Raw genomic sequence first — 8,389 nt, forward strand, 5'->3', positions numbered from 1 at the left:
TGTCGAAAATACCTTTAAAACGGATAATTTGAGAAAAAGAAAGAATAAAGGAATTAACGAACATAAATTAAGGGTGATAATACGGATAATAGTTAATTATACGTAAACTAATCAAACTAGGTCAAGGCAGAACGGAAGTTCAGAAACAGAAATCAACCTGGAACAGGCGCAGCAGGACTGCGCCCTTTGGAAGAGGCGCAACAGTTGCTGCGTCTGTTCCAAGGGTGAGTTCTGGCTGTGAAGCCGGAACTGCAAATCGTTAATGTTAATTGATGATTTTAAGGATTAATTAATATATTTAACTCGGATGGAAGTGATTTAATTCATTAATTACATATGAATGAGTCATAAAAGCAACGAAACATGGATGAGATGGAATTAAGATGAATTATTTACACGGATGAAAGATTGATTAGCGACATAGGTGAATTAAATAGGTTAGACACAACGAAATAATGAAGAATTAATGACGAATATGCGATGAATATGACAATAGACAGATGAAAATATATCAAAGATCGAATTCCAGAAACTCAATATGAACGAATTGAATCTCTATAACCCGGATTGATTTTAATGACGAAAACCCGCAAATATGAGATTATAAGGGATTCAAGTCTGATTTTAATGACGAATTATATAATAATGAATGATAAATAATATACATGTGAGATGATTATGTTATTGTACCAAAGAATTAAAGAAAACAAACGAAAACAAATAAAGAAGACGAATTACGAGAGATTTAAGGAAGAAGAAAGGAAGCGAGAAATCTGCGCGGCCCTCACGAAGAGGCGCAGCGCGACATCTGCGCTCCTTGAAGAGGCGCGGCGATTCTTTGCGTCCTTTCTCGACGGTTATCTTCTGGTAATCTGTAAAAAGGGTTTAAAACGAGGTTTTTATAAATCGGTTTTAAGAGGTGTTTTCGACATAAACTTTACAATATGATTACAAAAATAAAGAACAATAAATAAAAGAGAGATTTAAACCCTCAGACTTACATGTTTGACGAAACGAGATGAACTAAGTTTACGATTAGTGATGCTCGACTCGAATGTAACGAAAGTGCCCTCGTAAGAGGAAAACGATTAAGATTAGTTAAGTTGATTATGGTGGAGTTGGTCAAATTGGTCGGTCATGCAAACGAGGCTGGTACTCAAAAGGATCCGAGCTTACGTGGTTGAATGTTCAAGCATGTAGACGCCAAAAAGTAAGAACGTGGTCTAGAATACAAAGGGAGAAGAGAAGGGCGGACACTCGCGTGAGAAATATGAGGAGCGAAGACTCCTATTTATACTAATCACGTGAAGGAATAGGGTTTTCGGAGAGACTTTGGAAGTGAATCTCGGAAAGATATGAAAAAGATACGAAAAATACGCAGAAAAGGACCTGGGAAGAGGCGCAGCAGTCACTGCGTCTCTTGGAAGAGGCGCAGCACCTGCTGCGTCTGTTCCCAGGTGGTTTCCTCCTGCGGAAGAAATATTTCCGTGTTTGGTTTATGGAATAACGGGATAATTTGGTTTTCCTTAATATTTTGTAAGAATATTACGGGAAATTGTTTACCAAAGAATAAAAGATTGTGAAAGATTTATAAAATATGGAATAGAAATATCCGGAACAGAACATTCTGACTCGGGATTTAACGGTTATCAGAAAATGAAGACGGTTTTAGGCCCGGACTCCAAATGTACTCTAATTACTGTCAAAACGACCGTATCGGCGCGTAAATGACAACTAAGAGGTAGACATCGGTGTTTGAGCAATCACTTGACGATAAACTTACGAACTGTCACAAATCATTCCGCGTACCAAACATGCGGCCCAATCATCACCGGGTGGTTTGCGGGAGGTGCAGAAATGAGGTATCTACAGTAATCCTTGAAGGCACGGATGTGGTTCAAAGGGTTTTCATGCCCCTTGAATTTAGGGATATCCGTCATGTTGAAGTTGGTTGGCAATTTGGAATTTACGGCCTCATACTTGCGATTATTATCCCTATAAATGTCATCCCCTTTAAGATACATCAATTGCTCCTCCAAGTATTGGAGTCTTTTCTCAGCTGCAGTAATTCCCATGGGAGGATTTTCATCCCTGAAGTCATTCACGAAGTCATCCGCTACTTCACTTTCTTGAGGAGGCAACCTCCCCTCTACGGCGTAGATCCGCCCTCGATGGTGTCAAGGCGATCATACACTTGGTCTTGGGTAACTTGGATTTGAGCTAGCGCGGCTAGGATTCGATCATTACCATCTTGAAGTTGATTGAAGTTCACGTCACTTGTTTCAGGCATCTTGGAAACTGGATAAGAGATCGACGGCGAATCAAAACACGATCGACCATCCTAACACGCTTACTAAGAGAAGAAATGTTTTGACTTGTGAAGTGGGTGTGTGCCACTTGTGTTGAGTGAGTTTTGAAGAAAAGACAATGTTTGAAAATGTATGTCCTAGTCAACTATAGTGTAGTTGTAGGAGTGGACTCGAAGTGAGGTTTTGAAATGGACTTGGGCCCGAAATTTGACTCGACAAACGAACAGAGTTTCGACTCGGTTTTGCGCTAATCAATGGCCTTTTTTCGAAATTTTCATTTAAAAAGGGATTTTGATTTTTACAAAAATCGTCATGGTTTCGTTTAGAAATGGTGATCACGTAAGGTACAAATATTTATACAAGCATTATAACGGGATGCTGAGTGCATTTAAAAGGGTTTTGGTTTAAAGGGTGGGTTGCCATACCGAACAATCAAACCCGAAATCTGTGGAGAGGCTCGTACCGAACAAGAGTAAGGCCGATTCCTAGTCCATTTCCTTAAGTAGTGAAGGTCCTTGATACAAACAAGAGTAAGCATCATGGTATGGATGACGTCAATCGCTATCCATCCTTAGGCCCAAATAAGAATTAGGACCGTTTAGACGGGACATTTGGTCGAATGGGTTGGGTTGGGCGTAGGAAGTCCGAATGAAACGATCTAGGAAGACCGAGTTATGAAAACCGACAATTGTCTTGTATAAACTATTCCCTAACCTTGTTCAAGTTTCACCCTTTTGGCTACACGTAAGTGTATTATCCCCAGCGGAGTCGCCAAACTGTGGACAATGGGGCCACGGGGGCGCTTGGGAAACAAGCGTTTGCATTTGTGGAGTCGCCACCAATTTTTATGGCAAATTGGAACCGTTCGAATACCTCGTGCCATGTCAAGACACAAAGTAGAGACATGAACACCAAGAACTCGTTACCCTTAGCATTCTATGTCTAGAATGACTCTCGTGGATGCCAATGAACACGGATGTTCACAGAGATTTGGAGTAAGGGGTGAGGGTACGTATTAGGAAGCTCTTTTGATCGAACACCTAATCCCGCCCGCCTCGATTGCGGCCTCTACTAATGATTAGGGAAAATCGTCTATACTTGATATATTGTCGATTATATGCATGCAATGCAACATCCAATAAATTAATCCTAACATGTGAGAATTAACTAAGTTGGTGAACAAGTAATTAGCAAACAATTGGGTCGAAGTTGGGATTTAGATTCAATTACATGTGAAAATATACAAATGATACAAAATACAACGATAAATACAATAGGAAAATAACAATAATAAAAATTACAATAATTACAATGGGTTTAGCGATTTATGTCGAAAATACCTTTAAAACGGATAATTTGGGAAAAAGAAAGAATAAAGGAATTAACGAACAGAAACAGTAGGCGATAATACGGTTAATAGTTAATTATACGTAGATTAATTAATCGGGTCAAGGCAGAAAGGGAGTTCAGAGACAGAAATCAACCTGGAACAGCGCAAAGAGATCGCCCTTTGGAAGAGGCGCAGGCGATTGTTGCGTCGATTCAAGGGTGAGTTCTGTTCTGGCGGAAGCCGAATCGCAAATCGTTAATGTCAATTGATGATTTAATGGATTAATTAATATATTTACTCGGATGGAAGTGATTTAATTCATTAATTACATATGAACGAGTCATAAAAGCAATAAAACATGGACGAGACGAATGCAAACAAATTATTTACAGGGATGAACGATTGATTAGTGACATAGGTGAATTAAATAGATTAAACACAATGAATTAATGACGAACTAATGACGAATACGACAATAGACAGATGGAAATATATCAAAGGTCGAATTCCAGAAACTCAATATGAACAAATCGAATTTCTACAACCCGGATTGAGTTTAATGACGAAAACCCGCAAATATGAGATTATAAGGGATTTAAGCCGAATTTAATGATTAATTAAACGTATGAATGATAAATAATATACATGTGAGATGATTATGGTATTATAACAAAGAATTAACGAAAACAAATAGAGAAGACGAATTACAGAGGACGAAGGAAGAAGAAAGGAAGCAGGAACTGTGGCAGCCTCACAAAGAGGCGCAGCAGTTGTTGCGTCCTTTCTCGACGGTTTGTCTTCTGGTAATCCGAAAAAAGGGTTTTAAACGAGGTTTTATAAATCGGTTTTAAGAGATGTTTTCAACATAAATCTTACATTAGTGATACAAAAAGTAAATAACAATAATAAAAGAGATTATACACCCTCAGACTTACATGTTTGACGAAACGAGATGAACTAAGTTTACGTTTAGTGATGCTCGACTCGAATGTAACGAAAGTGCTCTCGTAAGAGGAAAACGATTTAGATTAGGTAAGTTGATTAGTTGTGGAGTTGATCAAATTGGTCGGTCATGCAAACGAGGCTGGTACTCAGAAGGATTTGAGCTTACGTGGTCGAAAGTTCAAGCACGTAGACGCCAAAAAGTAAGAACGTGGTCTAGAATGCAAAAGGAGAAAAGAAGGGCGGACACTCGCGTGAGAATTATGAGGAGCGAAGGCTCCTATTTATACTAATCACGTGAAGGAATTAGGGTTTTCGGAGAAACTTTGGAAGTGAATCTCGAAAAGATATGAAAAGATACGAAAAATATGCAGAAAAGGACCTGGGAAGAAGCGCAGCACTCACTGCGTCTCTTGGAAGAGGCGCAGCACCTGCTGCGTCTGTTCCCAAGTGGTTTCCTCCTGCGGAAGAAAGATTTCCGTGTTTAAGTTATGGAATGACGGATTAATTCTATTTTCCTTAATATTTTGTATGAATATTACGGGAAATTGTTTACCAAAGATTAAAAGATTATGAAATATTTATAAAATATGGAATAGAAATATCCGGAACATTCCAGAACATTCTGACTCGGGATTTAACGGTTATCAGAAAATGAAGAGGGTTTTAGGCCCGGACTCCAAATGTACTCTAATTACTGTCAAAACGATCGTATCGGCGCGTAGATGACAACTAAGAGGTAGACATCAGTGTTTGAGCAATCACTTGACGATAAACTTACGAACTGTCACAAATCGTTCCGCGTACCAAACATGCGGCCCAATCATCACCGGGTGGTTTGCGGGAGGTGCAGAAATGAGGTATCTACATTACCACGGCCTCTAAAACGACCACCATGTCTACCACGGCCTCTAGAACGGCCACTAGAACGGCGACCCCCTGGGAAAGCTGCTGCAGCAGAAGTAGAAGCTCCAAACTGACCAAACTGCCCTCGCTGTGATAAAGGGACACCCACATCCTCGGGAAAAACAGAAGAAGGCTGATGGGGACGGACTGGAGTGTAGAAAGGACGACCCAAAGCACCATAATCAGTACTAAACTGTCCAAACTCAGCAGGAGTCACTCCAAAAAGGTGGAAGACACGGCTATCATCACCAGGTGTGGTGTAGTGGCTAGGAGAAGTGCCCGTGTACTGTCCACCTGCAGCAAGAGTCATAGCCTCCATCTTCTCCCACATACGCCGCTCAGTCAATGTGGCGTTAATGCCCTGATGAATCCTCACCTCTCTCTCAATGACTGGGTCAAAGTGATAACCCTGGGTAGGATAGGCTGTAGGAGGTGGGGGAGGAGGAGCAGGCTGAAAAGAGCCAGGCAAGTGGGTGGTAGGCTGGCGACGTCTCCGACGCCCACCAGTAGTAGTAGTAGTGCTGGAACGGGAAAAAGTGACCAAGAGGTCATGTGGGATCAGATAAGTAACAGGTGGGGGTCTCTCCCTAGCTTTACTCTCCTCAAGAGGGTCCACAGCCGGCAAACGGTCACACGGAAAAAGCATATAAAACTGACCCTGGACCTTTCAGTAATGGTCCTTCCTATTCCTAATGTCTATGTAAGATATATCATAACGCAAGTGGTCGTCATCAGCTAAGGGCTCATGATCGTCCATAGGCTCGTGAGGGTCATCTCCCTGAAAATCACATACAACCTGAGCAATCCTAGTGATGAGGGCACCACAATCTAAGTCCCCATATCTCCCGATCATACGGTCAAAGGTAGAGCACACAAGAGCAGGGGGGGAAAACTGGAATGTCCTCTCCCGAAATGGGTTCAGGTAACTAGCAAGAATCAAGACCCCAATGGTGGAGGCCTTACTCTTGTCGTGCCTCCCGTAGAGTAAGTAGCTCAAATACCGTAGAAACAATCTAAGACAGACATGTTGGACATCCAACAAAGACATACTACTAACATCTGCATCCGCATAGCCAGTAAACAAAGGAAACTATTGGATTGCAGACATCCCACTAGCATTATATAAATCACCATCAGTGTGTTTATCAATCCCCAGGATTTCTGAAAGACAGTCAAAAGTCAAAGACCGTTCCACGTTGAGCAACCTAAACCGAATAAGGTGGTCACTGGGGAAGTAGGCATATAAGCTCAAAAACTCAAGGGTTAGAGCAGGGTAAGACAACTCATGAAGCACAAAAAGACCTTGTAAACCAATCTCAACGAACATGCCTAACATAGTATCATCAATCTTCAAGGTTCGTAAAATTTTCATATCGACACATCTAGTAGCACTCGTGGATTTTGTCATCAAAAATTCGAACCTATCCCTTTGTTCCTTGTCACGGAACTCAACAAAAGGATAATCATCAAAAGGAGACAAGTCCTCCTCCTCGGAAGACTCCACTACCTCGGGTATCACCTCAGGTTGACGAATGGGAGCGCTTCTCTCCCGTGTCCTCTTGTTTCCTTGCCTAGTAAACGACATTATCTGCAAAATAGACAAGTATACAATCATACCCCAATCAAAAGGCAAAAACAGTCCCGTTTTTTTGGCAAATATGGGTCGAAAAATCATGTTTTAAGACCGAAAATCACAAGTAAACCATCCAAAAAGCTAGGGGAACATGAGTATATATCAAATAATGAAGATTCCAAGCATAAGAACACAATTTCTAACCAATTTAAAGCATAATTTCAACCCGGATTTTGAAGAACCCTAATTCCCAAATTAGCAAATTAGGCATGAAATTCAACAAATAAAGGGCTAAAAAGCAAGGAAATAGCAATTGTATATGAGCAATGGAAGATTCAAAGCAATAAACTCAAGTTTTAAGCAAGAAATTTTAGATTTTTTCGGGACAAAAGAGAACAAATTGGGACTTACCTTAACAAATATAGCAATGAAATTGCAAAAATAAGCACAAGAGATTGATGCAAACACTTAATAAGCAAATAAACCCAAGTTTTATGAGAGATTTAATGAGGATTGATGATGAATGAAGAGAGAAAGAGTAATAGGGGCGGAATATTGCAGCAAAAGTGACGAAATAGAAGAAAAGAATTGGAAGAAGTAATAACAAGTAAAGCATAAAACCGGTTTTTTTTAAAACACGGAACCGGGTTCAGCAAGGTGCCTCGATCGAGCCCGGCTTGGCTCGATCGAGGAACCAAAATCCTGACTAGCCAACTCTCGTTTTAAGGAATTTTAATTCCCTTCTTGGTGCCTAGATCGAGCCACACTTGCACTCGATCGGGCACACTGGTTCCTCGATCGAGCCCAGCCTGACTCGATCGAGGAACTACCTGCTGGCGTCCTTTTTCGTTCTTTATTATTCCTAACTTCAAATTCCGTCAATTCCTGCACAAAATTCTTAGAAAACATATGAAATTCCCTCCTATCATCTCTCAAAAGTCCAGGAAAACGTAATAGCAAATACAAAACTTAAATTGAAATCCTAATTACAAATTAATAAGTTACAATATCCGAGCTGCCTCTCAGTAGCGCTGGTTTTTGCGGTCCTGCACGACCGTAACAAGAAGAATCAATGGTAAAGAGGTCAAGAGCCTCTATTACCCCAACATGAGCTCCTTCATAGTAGACTTTCAATCGTTTCCCATTCACTTTGAAGGTCTCTCCTTTGTCAGTTTGCAGTGTAACTGACCCAAATTTGTTCACATCAGCAACAGTGAACGGTCCAGACCATCTACTCCTCAGCTTACCTGGAAACAAACGCAAACAAGAGTTAAATAAGAGAACTTTCTCACCAACATGAAATTCCCTTTGCAAAATGTGATTGTCATG

This window comes from Silene latifolia, chromosome 1 (genome assembly GCF_048544455.1).
Source record: "Silene latifolia isolate original U9 population chromosome 1, ASM4854445v1, whole genome shotgun sequence".
Lineage (NCBI taxonomy): Eukaryota > Viridiplantae > Streptophyta > Magnoliopsida > Caryophyllales > Caryophyllaceae > Silene > Silene latifolia.